The sequence below is a fragment of the Sus scrofa genome, chromosome 9, assembly GCF_054392235.1.
Source record: "Sus scrofa isolate SSC_HxYL_T2T_F1_AM1 chromosome 9, Sscrofa_HxYL_maternal_Yorkshire_Landrace_v2.0, whole genome shotgun sequence".
Lineage (NCBI taxonomy): Eukaryota > Metazoa > Chordata > Mammalia > Artiodactyla > Suidae > Sus > Sus scrofa.
In genome coordinates, this window is record NC_139391.1 from 42,122,256 (window position 1) to 42,139,224 (window position 16,969).

The 16,969-nt window shown below is 40.8% G+C and overlaps 1 protein-coding gene across 15 annotated transcripts in view; it reads left to right on the top strand.

Moving 5' to 3' along the window:
- Positions 1-16,969, top strand: part of REXO2 (RNA exonuclease 2) — a 146,442-nt gene that overhangs the window by 27,202 nt on the left and 102,271 nt on the right. For 13 of the 15 annotated variants that reach the window (XR_014815351.1, XR_014815353.1, XR_014815355.1 and 10 more), the window contains exons 11-12: positions 12,706-12,905; positions 16,182-16,322. The gene's annotated coding sequence lies outside the window, so the exon portion shown is untranslated. Of the gene's footprint in view, positions 1-9,885; positions 10,012-12,705; positions 12,906-16,181; positions 16,323-16,969 lie in introns of all 15 variants that reach the window. The other 2 variants (XR_014815359.1, XR_014815349.1) reach the window with 1 other exon arrangement.

Here is a 16,969-nt window from a genome sequence, read left to right on the forward strand (position 1 = left end):
TTTTTTTTTTTTTTTTTTTTTCCTCAAAGATCTATGTATGCTAGAGGTCTAGGAAATTTATAAGCTTTGGCACAGGCTTCCTCACATTCACAAAACTGACTTAAGATGACCCTGAAATAGAACAAATCCAAAAGAGCTCTGGAAATAGGGAAGAAAATCATCTATATGCCTCAATACTAGAGACTATTTACTAACTATAATATAGGAGGAGCTATGTTGAAAGAAATCATTAGAACTGGCCTATAATATTGCTTTTTAAATCAGTAGAATCACATGAAATGACGAGGGAGATTATGGGAGATTCCCCACTGATAGTCCTTATTTCGAGGGGTGAGAGCTAGAGGTGAGGGGATGGCGTTGGGACAAAAGGTAAAACTTCCGTGATGTGAATCAACAGCGTCTAAAGCAGTTAATACAAAGGGCCTCAGGAGAAATATGGCCACATCAAGTAGCAGTATGTGAGCAATGGGGCTTCTTTCTGATACGGCTGGGCTTTTCCATGGCATGGTAGCTGTGGCCTTAGGAAGAAGAAAGGCCACAGCCAAAGCCACAGTACAATTATTTAACAAATACACAGCCTTTAGTGTATTCCAGGCATTGTTTTATATTAGTGGTTCTCAGTTGGGGTGATTTTGCCCCCCCCCCCCCGCCCCTTGGGACATTTGGAAACCTCCCAGGATATTTTTGGTTGTCACAACTGGGAAGAAGCTGCTGCTAACATCTGGTTTGTGGAGACTGAGGATTCTACCAAACATGCTAAAATGCACAGGACCACCCTCACGGCAGAGAATTATCAGGCCTGAAATGTAGATAATGCCAAGGTTGAGAAACTCTGTTTTAAGTAATTTAACAAATATTAACTCATTTAACCATCACGGCCACCCTTGAGACAGATAAGGGGCTTGCCCAATGTAATCTATCTAATGGGGAGGCCAGGCCAAAGGGAGACAAATGTAAGCATTACAGAGAGGAGCTATTACATTAATACTAGCCTAAGTAAAATTCAAGGTAAGATTTTTATAAGGAGGATTTTTTTTTTTTTTCTTTAAGGAATGGTATAATTCCCAGTGGAAATATTTTTGTTGTGAAACTTTGGACACTAAATAATATAACTCTGAAATATATAAAGCGATTGTTGGACATGTAGGAAGTAATTGAAATATAATAGTAGGTTTTTTTGTAAACAGCCTTATTGAAGTAAAGTTGATATACAATAAATTGTACAAATTTTAATTTAATAATATATATATAATTTCATAAATTTGATATATGTCTATACCTGTGAAATCTTTACCTCGGTCAATATAATGAACATATCAGAGTTCCCATCATGGCTCTGCAGTTAATGAATCTGACCAGCATCCATGAGGACACAGGTTAGATCCCTGGCCTTGCTCGGTGGGTTATGGATCTGGCATTGCCAAGAGCTGTGGTTTGGTCAGACGCAGCTCGGATCCTGCGTTGCTATGTCTGTGGTGTTGCTGCAAAAAAGGTAATGAACATGTCTATCACTCCAAGCTTTCTCCTTCCTTTATAGTGTATAATTCTTCCTTCCACTCCCTTGCTGGTCCTTCCTCCAATCCTAATCAACCTTTGATCTGCCTTCTGTCACTGTAGATTAGTTTGCATCTTCTGCAGTTTTGTGTCAGTGAGCTCATACCATATATATCTTTGTGGGGTATTTTTTTCTTTGGCTTGGGATGTTAATTTTGTGGCTCACCCATGCTGTTGCATGTATCAGCAGTTCATCCCTTTTTATTGATAGATGGTGTTCCATTGTATGGCTATGCTTCGATGTGTTTATCCCATTCACCTTTTGATGGACACTTGGTTGTTTGCAGTTTTGGGCTATTACAAATAAAGACACTATAAACATTCCTGAACAAGTCTTTGTATGGACAGATGCTTTTGTTTTTCTTGGGTGAATACCTAGGAATTTGGTTCATGTGGTTAAGTGTATATTTAATAGTTCAAGAAACTGCCAAACTGTTTTTCAAAGGTATTGTCCCATTTTCCATTCCCACGAGCTGTGTCAGAGGGTACCAGTTGTTCCACATCCTCTCCGGTATTTGTTATGGTGAGTCTTTATCATTTTGACATTCTAGTAGATGTATGGTTATCCTAATATGTTTGGGCTGCTATGATAAAATACTATAGACCTGGTAGCCTATAAACAAAAGAAATTTCTCACAATTGTGGAGCCTGGAGAGTCTAAGATCAAGTCTTCTGCAAGGTTGGGTTCCAGTGAGGACTTGTTACCGGGTTCATAGATGGCTGTATTTCCACCGTAATTTCATGTGGTATAAGAGGCAAGGCAGTTCTTTGGGATCTCTTTTAAAAGAGCACTTTTCCCATTCATGGGGGCTCTACCGTCATGACCTAAGCACCCCCCAAGGGCCCTACCTTCTAATACCATCACCTGGGGGTTAGGATTTCAACACCTGGATATTGAGGGGACATAAACATTCGGACATAACAATAGTGGTATCTCATATTCTCTTATGTAAATGACTAATGGTGTTGAATACCTTTTCCTGTGCTTATTTATCATCTATATATCTGCAATTGAACTGTACTTTCATTTAAAAAGAGAAATCTTTGCTTAGAGAAAGGCAGAAAGGTCTTATTCTGTGTTTTCCTCTAGAAGTTTTAGAGTTCTAGATCTGTAAATTTTATGATCTGTTTTAAGTTCATTTTTATATATAGTATGAAATCTCCTGTCCTCCTTCTATTCTGTTGTGGTCAACGAAACCCTTTCAGTCAGGGTACCACAGCAGCTGCTGCTCACGTCCAGTTCCCACTGGTTGACTGGGAGCCTTCTTTTATCTCCCCTAAACAACTTGACCTAGTTCATGTCAGCCAGAATAAACAGTTTATGTGATGATCAGTTTATTTGGCTAAATCACTAGGGCAGGGTGACGTGAAAGAAAGTTGTATACTTGCTAGGGACTGGATGATATTAAAAGCAAAACCAAACACATGATCCTCCCCAAACTCTAGAAGTGCTATACACTCTGTCCTATCCTGCACTTCTTAAATCGTGTTGGGCCAGATATGGAGGAATTTGCTAACAGCAAATCTCTAAGGGCAGGCCACTGTTTCAGATGGAACAAGTAAGGATTTTTTTTTTTTTTTTTTTTTTAGTTCTGTGGCAGATGTAATGGGTCCATAGTGTCATCCTGTCATAATTGACTCTCCTTGTTTAGGAAATGAGGGGCAAGTGTTGTTGTTGTTGTTTTAAATTTATTTTCTAATAAATTTCCAGTCTTCAAAGAGATTTTTTGGTTTCTTTCTTTTTTTTTTTTTTTTACAGCCACACCCATGGCATATGGAAGTTCCCAGGCTAGGGCTCGAATTGGAGCTGCAGCTGGGGCCTACACAGCAATGCAGGATCCAGGCTGCATCTGTGAGCTGTGCTGCAGCTTGCTACAATGCTGGATCCTTAACTGACTGAGCAAGGCCAGGGATCAAACCTGCAACCTCACAGATGCTATGTTGAGTTCTTAACCTACTGAACCACACTGGAAGCTCCTTCAAAGAGGTGTTGGGCAAGCAATTTTGAGGTGCTGTTTTTCTTATCTTTAAGTGTAGAACATCTTTTGGGGAAGAGGCATGCAGGCATTGCTGTGCCCAGAGAACAATAGGCAGTAATCCTAATCTGATAATTTCATTTCCTTCTCTGAGACAAGAAATATTATGAAATGATGAAGGGTGTTCATATTTTTCTGAAGGCCTCCCAAAGTACTGCTTTCCTTAAGTCAGTCTTGGGACAGTGATTAAATTGGATTTGATTCGATCAAATCTATCCAGTTTTCTTGACTCTTTACTCATCAATTAGCTTTTCATTTTCTCAGTATTTCCTTTTTCAGAATAGGCTCTTGCCCTCATCTTTGCAAAACCAAAGAGTGTTTTTTTCAAAACAATCAGTGTGTTAAAAGTGAAGTAATCCTCTATTTCTGGAGAAATAGAAAAAGTTCTTAGTTTTAAAATGGCAAATTTTCTTACTCCCAGTCCTTAGGGTTTCCAAAAAAATTGAAGTTTAATTTTATTGAGGACACTGTTATAATGGGTAAAGCATGATACATTTGAGTTAAAAAATTAAAAAAGCAAAATATGGTTCTAATTTTTTAAAAGTATATACAAACACAAAGATTATAAAACAGGGAAATTCCATTACAGACTGTTAAAGCTGTGTTTTGGTTTACAAAGGTTTATTTTGGTTTACAAAGCTATGTTTTATGTTAAATTTACTTTCTGAATTGTCTAGTTGGAAGAAACTGTTAGAAAGATGATTATTTTTGTCTTTATCAAAAGCACTCTTGAAATTAGACCTCAGTTTTTTTTGGTGGGGGGGGTGGGACACGCAGGGACCCTTGATGTCGAAATTTCCAATTTTAAAAGTCTTAAGGCTAGCCTACCTGGGTATTAGTCAGTTCTCAGTTCTGCAACTAATTAGTTGTGTGACTTTGGACAAGTATGTAACTTTTCTGTGGCTCAGTTTCTTCATCTGTAAAATAGGGGTAATTCTAATGACTAGAAGGTAACAGGTTGACAGAATATTCTGATGGCTTTGATAAGGGGTGTGTGTGTGTGTGTGTGTGTGTGTGTGAGTGAGAAAGAGAGAGAGGGAGAGAGGGAGGGCGAATACTAGCAAGGGAAATTGAAAAGGGTCTGCCTTCAGGGTAGGAAGGAACCAGGAGAGTGTGGTCTTTAGAAGCCAAAGTAGTTTGTAATCAATTGAATTAAATGCTACTGTCAAGTATATTAAGTCAAATTTATAGCTACTGTTGGATTTAGCCATTCAGCAGTGATTGGTGACTTTGAGGAGAGCAATTTTGGTGGAGGGGTGTGGACAAAAGCCTGATTGGAATGGTTTCAAGAGAGAATGGAAGGAGAGAAAAAGAGCAGCAAATATGGACATTAAGGAAAACTTTATGCACTAAAAAAGATTAGCAGTATGTAATGCCTTTGGAATAACACGAGACACTTATTGAGCCCTAACTGTGTGACAGATGCTGTTTTCGGTACTTGTATTAACTTTTTTTTTTTTTTTGTCTTTTTTTTTTTTATGGCCGCACCCGTGGCATATGTAGGTTCCCAGGCTGGGGGTCTCATAGGAGCTGTAGCTGCCGGCCTACACCAGAGCCACAGCAATGCCAGATCCGAACCTTGTCTGCGACCTACACCATAGCTCACGGCAACGCTGGATCCCCAACCCACTGGGCGAGGCCAGGGATGGAACCTGCAACCTCATGGTCCTAGTCGGATTCATTTCTGCTGAGCCACAACTGGAACTCCATACTTGTATTAACTTTTTAATGAGGAATAAGAAATATAGTTGGTCCTTGCTGTGCATGATAGTGCAAGACCACACACACTAAAACCATCTAAAGCGATCTTGCAAATCAGTGGGAAAAATTACAGTGTTCTGTGACCTGTAAAATTTGTTGTCAAAACATTCAACATTTTAAGTAGGTTGGTTATTAATGTGTTGGGAGGTGAAAAAAATAAGTGAAACTCAAATTTATAGCACATGCGATTTAAAACATTAGAAATATTAAAAATCGAAAAAGTGTTTTGTTCAGCTGCAACACCAAGATTAGTTTGAAGAGTGCTTGCCTTTGTGGATCAGCTTCCAGCATTTTAGCCTTTCCTCTTTAGTGTTGTGAAATATTTTCCAGAGTTCATTTAATGTGAAGTCTTGCCGGATGTCACTCCCTCTGGGACATCTCATCTTTTTCTTTGCAACCACTTCCTCAGTGATGTTTGTTAATCCGCCTTCACCAAATCCCTCAGGATGCATCTCTGTCCTTCTGTGGGGCTGGGTCTGAGTGTGCTCTGCTTTCTAGTCTAAAATGTGCCAGAGTTTAAAAAAAAAAAAAAAAAAAAAAGGCTGAGACCAGGAGGGAGAAGTCAGTAGAGACAGTGGGCAAGTAACCTACAAGTGGAAAAAACTGTTCTCTTTTCGCCACACCTGAGGCACGTGGAACTTCCTGGGCCAGGGATTGAACCCTCACCACAGCTGTAACCAGAGCCATAACAGTGAGAAAGGTGGGTCCTTAACCCGCTGAGCCATCAGGGAACTCCAGAAAAGATTTTTTTTTTTTTTAAATCAGAAAAGATAGGCTTTATTTTTTACTTTTATTAGAGTATAGTTGATTTACAGTGTCATGTCAATGGCAGGGCAGGGTCTCTCCTCCCCACTCAGCAGTGCAGGGCCCTTGGCTGCACAGGATCTGATGACATGCACAAGCTGCTTCAGCTTCAGCTGGCTCTCTGCTGGTGAGCAGCTTTGCACACACCAGTTTGCCACCTTTCACTTGGCCAGTCTTGCTGGTGATCAGTACTGTTGAGGAATTAGAATTCAAAATATACTCTCCAGCCACCCCAGAAAGCTGCTTCACAAAGGTAGAAGACAAAACAGTTTTATCATCAAATAAGGGTTTAAGTGGAATGAGATGCTCATCCCAAGCCATCTGCTAAAGAGAATGTGAAGGCAGAAGGAACTCTCACCCTCTCACCTAGCCAGGCAGCTATAACCTTCTACATCCATGTTCTCAAGGTAAACGATAACCAGGCCTCTGGTGGTAAGAGGGCGAGACAGCACCATTTGTCATAAATAGTTCACCGCACTGACATTCGCTTGGTGTGACCATCTGTGTGAATCATCTTCATCTGGAACAACAGTGAAGCTTCTCACATCTCTGTGACAGGTAGAATTTGGGGCCAGAGGCTAAGTTCAACTCTCATGGAGCCTGGGAGGCCTGGGTCACTCTCTGCCTTGATGTTTACATTTGAAAGAGGTGGCTCCTGGAGTTCCCTTATGCCCCAGCGCTTAAGGACGTGAAGTTGTTGCTGCCATAGATCGATCGGGGGTCAGACCAATTTTGGTGGAGGGGTGTGGACAAAAGCCTGATTGGAATGGCTTCAAGAGAAAACGGAAGGAGAGAAATAGGAGCAGCAAATATAGACATTAAAGAAGACTTTCTGCATTTAAGAAAAAAGTAAGTGGCTTGGGTTCAATTCCTGGCCTGAGGACTTCCTCATGCCAAGGGTGAGGCCAAGAAAAAGAAAAGAAAAGAATACATGTATGTGTAACTGGGTCACCATGCTGGACAGCAGAAAAAAAAATTGTATTGGGGAAATAACAATTAAAAAAAGAAAAAGAAAAGAGGTGGCTTCTAGGTCCTTGAGAAAGACATTCAGTTGTAAAACTGGCCAGAAGCTTATTTAGCTTCTAAAAAGATTTACATACCTCTCAAAAGGACAGAGACAGAATTCATAATCACAAGTTTTCTAAGGGGAAATGGAGGGGGAGGTGTCTTTCCCTACGTGCCCTTACAGTGCTTGTGATCAGAAACTCTGAATGCAGTCCAAAGCTTATTTCTGTTCATTTGATCTCATTGGAGACAGGAGAAGAGCTTGTTATCCACCTCCAAATAATTACTTTGATTTTGAAGATTAAACTTTCTCCTCCAGGCCACTAATTAATTACTCCAGTCATTGTTATCAGAGCCCTTTCTTTTCTCGGTCTGTGTGCACTGTATCAACAAATGAAGATGTTTTCAGGCATGTTTAACTAACCATGCTAAGGAGAAAGTCCTTTCCATTAAATTCCCTTTGATTCTGCATGGCAGTGGATATTAAACAGCAGATGTGTCTCGCCGTCTTGGGCACTAGGAATAAATAGTAAACATGGCAGGCATGGTGCGGTTCCTGGAGCTTACTCTCTGGCAGGGAATCAGTTTAACCCATAGGAACTTGTGCCCTGAGTGCAGCTCCAGGAGAAGTATAGGGTGCTTTGGGATAGTGAATAAAGTGCCCACCTCAGCCCAGAGTGCAGGAGGTCAGATAAAAGAGAGCCTATAAACTTTAGTGAGGATTTGGGATTCAGAATTCAGTGTTTTGGGCTTGTCCCTAGAGATATTGATTCTTTGGGTCTGCTGTAACTCAAGAGCCAGTGTTTCAACAAGCTCCTCTATAAGATTCTGGGGCAGTTAGTCCCAACACATCCCTTTGAGACTTTGGAATTTATCGCCTTTGAAGATTTTTAAGGGCAGAGATAGCTGTAATTGGATCTGAATGGATTGGCAGAGGAAAGGGAGAAGAATGGTTGTCAGATAGTTCGGCAGCTACTGCAGTAGTTAAGGAAAGAAGGATGCTAGCTTGGATTAGCGGGCGTTTAGAAAAGTGGACAGTTTTGAGATCTTTAGCAGGTAGGCTTGGATTTTGTGCTTGTTTCAATGTGGAAGGAGATGCTGTAGGAGAGGGAGGTATTAAGATGACACCCAGAGTTCAAATCTGAGTAATGGGCCGGATGGTGGTATCGCTTCCTGAGATACTGAATGTTGGAGGAAGAGCATATTGGGGTTGATGGGTAGAAATGAGTTCAGTTTTTGGACACAGAGACAGCCACAAGGAATTGTGTAGGGGGCAGCTGGATGCAGCTGTCTGACGCTCAGGAGCTCTGGACAGGTCTGCACTAGGGAGACTGATAGATGGGAATTGAATGGAATGGATGAGGTCACCCAAAGAAAGGCTAAAGATGAGAAGGAAGTCTAGAACGAAGTGTGAGTAATTCAGGGTATATTTTTGGAAGGTAAAGGAGGATCCAGCAAGACAATGGCTGGAGTGATGGGAGGGACACTGGGTGTGTGGCATCCATGTGGCTATCTATGGAGAGTGGCCTTTGGCAATTTTCTAAATTTGTAATTTAGCAAAAAGCAAGTTAAAAACATTTCAGTCTGATTTCCAGTCACACAATTTGGAGGGTGGATATTCTTAGTGCCACCTGCAATGTTTTTATTCCAGGCATCAATCACACTCACATTGTGATTTTTCTCAGGTGGCTGTGGGGTGAGAACACTAAACCCTAATCCCTTGATGTAGGTCCCCAGTGTTTGTCCCTTTGGAGAAGGAATTCGGCAAAAGAGACTGAGAGTGGTGAGGCCAATAAAGTGTTTATTAAGAGAGAAGATAAGTGTGCTGAAAGCAGAGGTAGGCTCTGGGGGTGGCAGTGGGGAGCAGAGAGAGACAGAGCAAGAGAAGAAAACAGCACATGCTTCAAAGGTGGTTTAAATCACTTGTGTGTGGGGCAGTCCTTCCAGGCTTCTTTTGTCTTTTCTTTCTTTCTTTCTTTCTTTTTTTTTTTTTTTTTTTTTTGTCTTTTTGCTATTTCCTGGGCCACACCCATGGCACATGGAGGTTCCCAGGCTGGGGTCTAATCGGAGCCATAGACGCTGGCCTACACCAGAGCCACAGCAACGCGGGATCCGAGCCATGTCTGCAACCTACACCACATCTCGCGGCAATGCCAGATCCATAACCCACTGAGCAAGGCCAGGGATCGAACCCGCAGCCTCATGGTTCTTAGTCGGATTTGTTAACCACTGAGCCATGATGGTAATTCCCCTTCCAGGCTTCTAATGGCCAATCATCTTGCTTCATCTGGCGACTGGCCTTGAGCCTGCATTTAGCCTGAGTCAGCGCCCTCCCCTGTGTGTGTGCACATCTTTTGGCCAGGATGGATTCTAGCAGAAGGTTTGTGGGAAGTTGACAGGATGCATTGTGGTTTGGTGCCCCCTCCTTTCTTTGACCCCTGAGGAGCCTTTCTGTGAATGAGTAGATCTGGAGGTCTCCTTGACCTAAAGAATAAGAAATACGTCATCCGAGCAGGATGCCGCTCCTCCTTGCTCCTGCCATAATTCTTTATCTTGAAGGATCTATCTACAGGGGATAGATTCCAGTTGCTCAGCCTGGGACTTATCTATTTCCTGCTTCAAGATCTTAAAACATATCCTTCAGGGTAAGTCAATTAAGATAGCCTCAAAGTCACATCTCTCCACTTCCATATGCGTTTCACTGATGGTTTTCATTTCATTTTAGTGTCTGGACTTCTCAGGAGCAGACATTCAATGGCTTTTTGACCCTGTGAATGAAAACATTGCTAGGAAAGAGTCTGAAATGCTGGCCAAGGGTGATGACCATGACTGCATTGTTTGCTGCTGTCTGGTCAGTTTCGTGGTGATGTATTTATCTTTCCCTGAGAAATGCTTTAGGGTGATAAAGTCCTTATCTTTTCCACTGAATGTTAATGTTTATACTTCATCTAGAAGTACATGTTTCTTTTCCTCTTTTAATCTCTTTATTTTTATTAAAGCGTGGTTGATTTACAATGTTGTGCCAATTTCTGCTGTACAGCAAAGTGACCCAGTCATACATATACATATATATATGCATATTCCCTTTATTATCTTCCATCATAATATCCAGTCTCTGTATCCAAGAGACTGGATACAGTTCCCTGTGTCTTTTTCTTTAAAATATGTATATATTTTTACAAGTCTGCCTGACCCAAAACTCTTGACCAAACTCACTGCTTGCTTCTGTACAGCCCACCCACCAGCCAGGAATGGTTTTACCTTTTTAAGTGGTTGTATTTTAAAGGATTACATAAAAATCTGGATAACCTTGATTTTGCCTCATGGCCCACAAAACCTAAAGTGTTAACTCTTTAGCCTTTTGTGGAAACATTTTGCAATCCCTGCTGTTATTATTCGTAACTGCCTATGACTGAAAATAAATCTTTTCACTCAAATGGGAAAGGCAGCTAGGCCAGTGGTTCTCAAACTTTAGGATGGATCAGAATCACCTGGAGTGCTGGGCCCCCTCTCTGATGTCTTCACTGGGACCAGGGAGGTGGCATTTCTTCCTTCTTTTGTAAATTAAATTTAAATTGAGGTGTATTTAACATATAGCATTAAATCACTTTCATATTTGCAACACAATGATTTGATATTCGTATATGTTGTAAAATGATCACTACAATGAAGTGTAGTTAAAGATCTGTCTTAGGATCTCCTTTTTTTAACTCTCAGATATGCAATATAGTCTATTAATGTCACCATAAGGTACATTACATTCCCCTGACTTATTTATTTTTTGGCCATGCCTGTGGCATGCAGAAGTTCCTAGGTCAGGGATTGAACCTGCCCCATAGCAGCAACCCCAGCCACAGTAGTGACAGTGCTGGATCCTTAACCTGCTGAGCCACCAGAAAACTCCAACTTACTTATTTTATAACTGAAAATTTGTACCTTTTGATCACCTTTACCATTTTGCTCAAACTCTTCTTATCTCTCCTTCTGATGACTACCAGTCTGTTCTCTGTATCTATAAATGAGCTTGGGTTTTTTTGTTTTTGTTTTTTGGATTATACGGATGAGATCATACAGTATTTGTCTTTCTCTGTCTCACTTATTTCACTTAGCATAATGCCCTAAGGTCCATCCATGTTGTCACAAATGGCAAGGTTTCATTCTTCTTTATAACAGAGTAGTGTTCATTGTGTACATGTACCGTATCTGTTAGTGGACCCTTAGATTATTTCCAGGTCTTGGCTGTTGTCTGTAATGCTGCAGTGAACGTAAGGGTGAATATGTCCCCTCGGATTAGTGTTTGTTCATTTTCCTTTGGATAATATCCAGAAGTGGAATTGCTGGATCATATGGTAATTACATTTTTAATTTTTTGAGGAACCTCCATATTGTTTTCCATAATAGTTGCACCAGTTAACATTCTTCGGCAGTGCTGGAGGGTTCCCTTTTTTCCACATCCTTGCTATTTAATGCTTGTTATTTCTTGTCTTTTTTTTTTTTTCCGCCACATATGGAAGTTCCAGGCTAGGGGTTGATATCAGAGCTACAGCTGCTGGCCTAATCCACAGCCATGGCAACGTGGGACGTGAGCCATGTCTGTGACCTACACCACAGCTCACAGCAATGCCGGGTTCAACGCACTGAGCGAGGCCAGGAATCAAACCCATATCCTCACAGATACTAGTTGGATTCATTTCTGCTGTGCCACAACAGGAACTCCATTTCTTTTCTTTCTGATAAGAGCTATTCTAACAAGTGTGAGGTGATATCTTATGGTGGTTTTAATTTGCGGTTTCCTGATGATTAGTGATGTTCAGCAACTGTTCGCCGTCTATAAATCTTCTTTAGGTAAATGTCTGTTCAGATCCTCTGCCCATTTATTAACTAGATGTTTGTTTTTGCTATTGAGTTGTATGAGCTCCAAATATTTGAGATATCAGCCCCTTATCAGAAGTACATGTTTCTTCAGCAGTCCACTTCCATGACAATAGAAACACACACACACAACATTATTTCTGATGATAAATAAACAATAGTTTCGTTTTTTGTTTTGTTGTTTTTTTTTTTAGGGCCACACATATGGCATATGGAAGTTCCTAGGCTGGGTTGAATCAGAGCTACAGCTGCTGGCCAAAACCACAGCCATGGCAATGCCAGATCCTGAGCCGAGTCTTTGACCTACACCATAGCTCACAGCAACACTGGATCCTTAACACACTGACCAAGGCCAGGGATTGAACCCACATTCTTGTGGATGCTAGTTGGGTATGTTACCGCTGAGCCACAACTGGGATTCCAGTTTTGTTTTTTGTTTTTTTAAGAAAAGAATAACATTTGTCACTTTAAAACATTTGACTGTAGAAGCCATATATCTGCTACATCTGTCATTGTTGGGGAACTAGTCTGCCCTCATAGCACCAGGTGAGCTGTCAGGCCTGGTACCTGCCTCCGCACCACATGGCTTGTACACACATGGATAGGGATCCCTTGGGCCAAGTGCTTGGTTTCGGGTGAGCACATGACCCATATACATTCCTTCCTGGAATAGGTACCTGGATGTTAGAAGAGGAAAATCTTTTTTACCTGTTGTGGTCACTGGGCTAGAAGGAAGTGAATCTGGATGAGTGGGCAGTCGCTTTTCTTGCTGCATTGTGAGGGGCTTCTCTGAAGAAGGAAGGCGGACTATAACCAGAAGCCAATTTGAGAGCTGGAGAGAGATGAGCTCCATGACCCTCTGGTGTGTGAATGGTGGGTCCCACTTTTTTTCTTTTTAATTGAAGTATAGTTGATTTATAATATTGTGTCAGTTTCAGGTAAAGAGCAAAATGATTCGGTTATACATATGTATATATATATATCTATATTCTTTTTTCTATTCTTTTCATTATAGTTTATTATAAGATATTATATTTAGTTCCTTGTTCTATACAGTAAATCATTGTTCATCTGTTTCATGTATGGTAGTTTGCTTCTGTTAATTCCATACTCCCAATTTATCCGTCTCTCCCTTTCCCCTTTGGTAACCATAAATTCGTTTTCTATGTCTGTGAGTTTGTTTCTTTTTTGTAAATAAATTCATTTGTTCTATTTATTAGATTGCACAGATAAGTGATACCATATAATATTTGTCTCTTTCTGTTTGACTTACTTCATTTAGTATGATAACCTCTAGGTCTATCCGTGTTGCTGCAAATGGTATTATTTCATTCCTTTTTATGGCTGAGTAGTATTCCATTGTGTGTGTGTGTGTGTGTGTGTGTGTGTGTGTACCACATCTTTATCCATTTGTCTTTTGATGGAGACTTTCATGTCTTGGCTTTTGTAAATAGTGGTTTTTTGAACATTGGGGTGTATGTATCTTTTCAAATTGGAACTTTTGTCTTTTCTGGATATATGTCCAGGAGTGGGATTGCTGGATCATATGGTAACTCTATTTAAAAAATTTCAAGGAGGGAGTTCCTTTCATGGTGCAGTGATTAATGAACCCAACTAGGAACCATGAGGTTGCGGGTTCGATCCCTGGCCTTGCTCAGTGGGTTAAGGATCTAGTGTTGCCATGAGCTGTCATGTAGGTTGCAAACACGGCTCGGATCTGGCTTTGCTATGGCTGTGGTGTAGGCCGGCAGCAACAGCTCCATTTACCCCTAGCCTGGAAACCTCCATATGCCACAGGCGCGGCCCTGGAAAAGACAAAAAAAAAAAAAAATTCAAGGAACCTCCATACTTTTTTTTAGAATGTCTATACCAATTTACATTCCTGCCAACAGTGTAGGAGGGTTCCCTTTTCTCCACACCTTTCTCTTATTTATTTGTAGACTTTTTGGTGATGTCCATTCTGACCAGTGTAAGATGATACCTCATTATAGTGTTACTTTGCATTTCTCTAATGGTGATGTTGAGCATCTTTTCATGTACCTTTGGCTGGCTGTATGTCTTCTTTGGAGAAATGTCTATTTCGGTCTTCTGTGCGGTTTTTTTTTTTTTTTTTTTTTTTTTGTCTTTTGTCGTTGTTGTTGTTGTTGCTGTTGCTATTTCTTGGGCCGCTCCCGCGGCATATGGAGGTTCCCAGGCTAGGGGTTGAATCGGAGCTGTAGCCACCGGCCTACGCCAGAGCCACAGCAACGCGGGATCCGAGCCGTGGCTGCAACCTACACCACAGCTCACGGCAACGCCGGATCGTTAACCCACTGAGCAAGGGCAGGGACCGAACCCGCAACCTCATGGTTCCTAGTCGGATTCGTTAACCACTGCGCCACGACGGGAACTCCTTCTGTGCGTTTTTTGATTGGGTTGTTTGTTTTTGTTATTGAGTTATATGAGTTGTTTGTATATTTTGGAAATTAAGCCCTTGTCAGTTGCATCATTGGAAAATATTTTCTCCCATTCTGTAGGTTGTCTTTTTGTTTTGTTTCTTATTTCCATTGCTGTACAAAAGCTTTAAAGTTCAATCAGGGCCCATTTGTTTATTTTTGCTTTTATTTCTATTGCCTTGGGAGACTGACCTAAGTAAACACTGGTACTTTTTTTTTATATAGTGATTTTTATTTTTTCCATTATAGCTGATTTACAGTGTTCTGTCAATTTTCTGCTACACAGCAAGGTAACCCAGTCACACATACATGTATACCTTCTTTTTTCTCACATTATCATGCTCCATCACAAGTGACCAGACATAGTTCCCAACACTGGTACGTTTTATGTCAGAGAATAAAACTAGGTTCTATTGGAGTTCCTGTCATGGTGCAGTGGTTAATGAACCCGACTAGGAACCATGAGGTTGCAGGTTCGATCCCTGGCCTTGCTCAGTGGGTTAAGGATCCGGCGTTGCCGTGAGCTGTGGTGTAGGTCTCAGACACGGCTCGGATTCCATGTTGCTGTGGCTCTGATGTAGGCCAGCGGCTACGGCTCTGATTAGACCCCCCACCCCAGCCTGGGAACCTCCATATGCTGCAGGAGCGGCTCAAGAAAAGGCAGAAACACAAAAACAAAAAAATAAAAAACCAAAAAAACCCTAGGTTCTCTTCTAGGAGTTTGATACTGTCATATTTAATATGCTTATATTTAAACCTTTAGGTTATTTTGAATTTATTTTTGTGTATGGTGTTAGGGAGTGTTCTGATTTCACTGATTTATGTATGGCTGGCCAGCTTTCCCAACACCACTGGCTGAAGAGACTGTCTTTCCTCCATTGTATTTTCTTGCTTTCTTTGTGAAAGTTTAATTTACTGTAGGTGTGTGAGTTTATTTCTGGGCTGTCTGTTCTGTTCCATTGATCTATATGTCTGTTTTTTTTCAATAACATGTTTTAATTACTGTAGCTTTGTAGTATAGTCTGAAGTCTGGAGGGGTTATACCTCCAGCTTTGTTCTTTTTCCTCAGGATTGCTTTGGCAGTTGGGGATCTTCTGTGGTTCAATGTAAATTTTAGGAGTATTTGTTCTAGTCCTGTGAAAAATGTCATGGGCATTTTGGTAGAGATTGCATTAAATCTGTAGATTGCTTTGGGTGTTTTAACTATATTAATTCTGCCAGCTGTCATTTTGAATCCCTTATCCTAGTTAAGTGATAATATTCTTTCTCACAACGGATGGAGGTGGACCGTTGTCATTAATAACCGAAAGAGTACTAATGAATCCAGTGACCTGGTGGGTAAAGTATTTACTCTGATATTTTCGGATATATTTATTAAATGTCTTTTATGGGCTTGAAGCCCACTACCCTATTCCCTTATACTTACCATAACAAAAAAATGGGAAGGAGTCATCAAATTGTGGCTTGTTAATTTTAAGTCAGTTAATAACAGAATGCTTTGTTTCAGGAAAATAAATGATATTTATTACAAGAGAAGAGAATATACAATATTTGCTCATTCCTTTGAGAAATCTTTCTCTAGAAATTATGCTTGCTTGCTTGCTGTTTTAATGTTTAATTAGAGATCAGCAAGGGACTGTGCCACTGAACTTGCCTCAAACAAAATTCTGGAGTTATGACTGGATTCACCAAAGGCCATTTATTTCTGTCCCAGGAGATGAGCAGAAAGAGTCAGAACCTTCGCCCTGTATTGTGCAGAGAACTTGGGTGTCTAACCCTTGATACCAAGTGAATTCCCAGCTTACCGAGGGAGAGGTGGAAGCATCCATCACACTGTGGCGGAAGACTGAAAACTGTGAGGAAATTTAATATTTAATTTTATAATTAAATTTAATATTGCTTGTAAGCACATTTAATATTGCTTAGTGCTGCCTTGGGAAACAGCAGAGACCTTTGATTTGTGTCCTGAGGTTTCCATCTCATTGCTTAACAAATTTCAGAGTAAGCCCAGCATAGAAAAGGATTCATCCCAGATTTTGGTTAGGTTTTTAAAATACGTGGTAAGATTGTCATGTGGGAGTTCCTGTTGTGGCTCAGCAGGTTAAGAATCCGACTAATAACCCATGAGGATGCAGGTTCAATCCCTGGCTTCACTCTGTGGGTTAAGGATCTGGCCTTTGCCTTAAGCTGTGGTGTAGGTTGCAGATGAGGCTTGGATCTGGCGTTGCTGTGGCTGTGGTGTAGGCTGGTAGCTGCAGCTCCTATTTGACCCCTAGCCTGGGTACTTCTGTATGCCACAGGTGAGGCCCTAAAAATAAAAAAAGATTATCGTGGTCCTACTGTATAGCCCAGAATCCTATATTCAATGCCCTATGGTAAAACATAATGGAAAAGAATATAAAACAAAGAATGTATATATACGTGTAACTGAGCCATGCTGCTGTGCAGCAGAAATTAACACAGCATTATAAATCAACTATGGTTCAATACAAAATAAACACA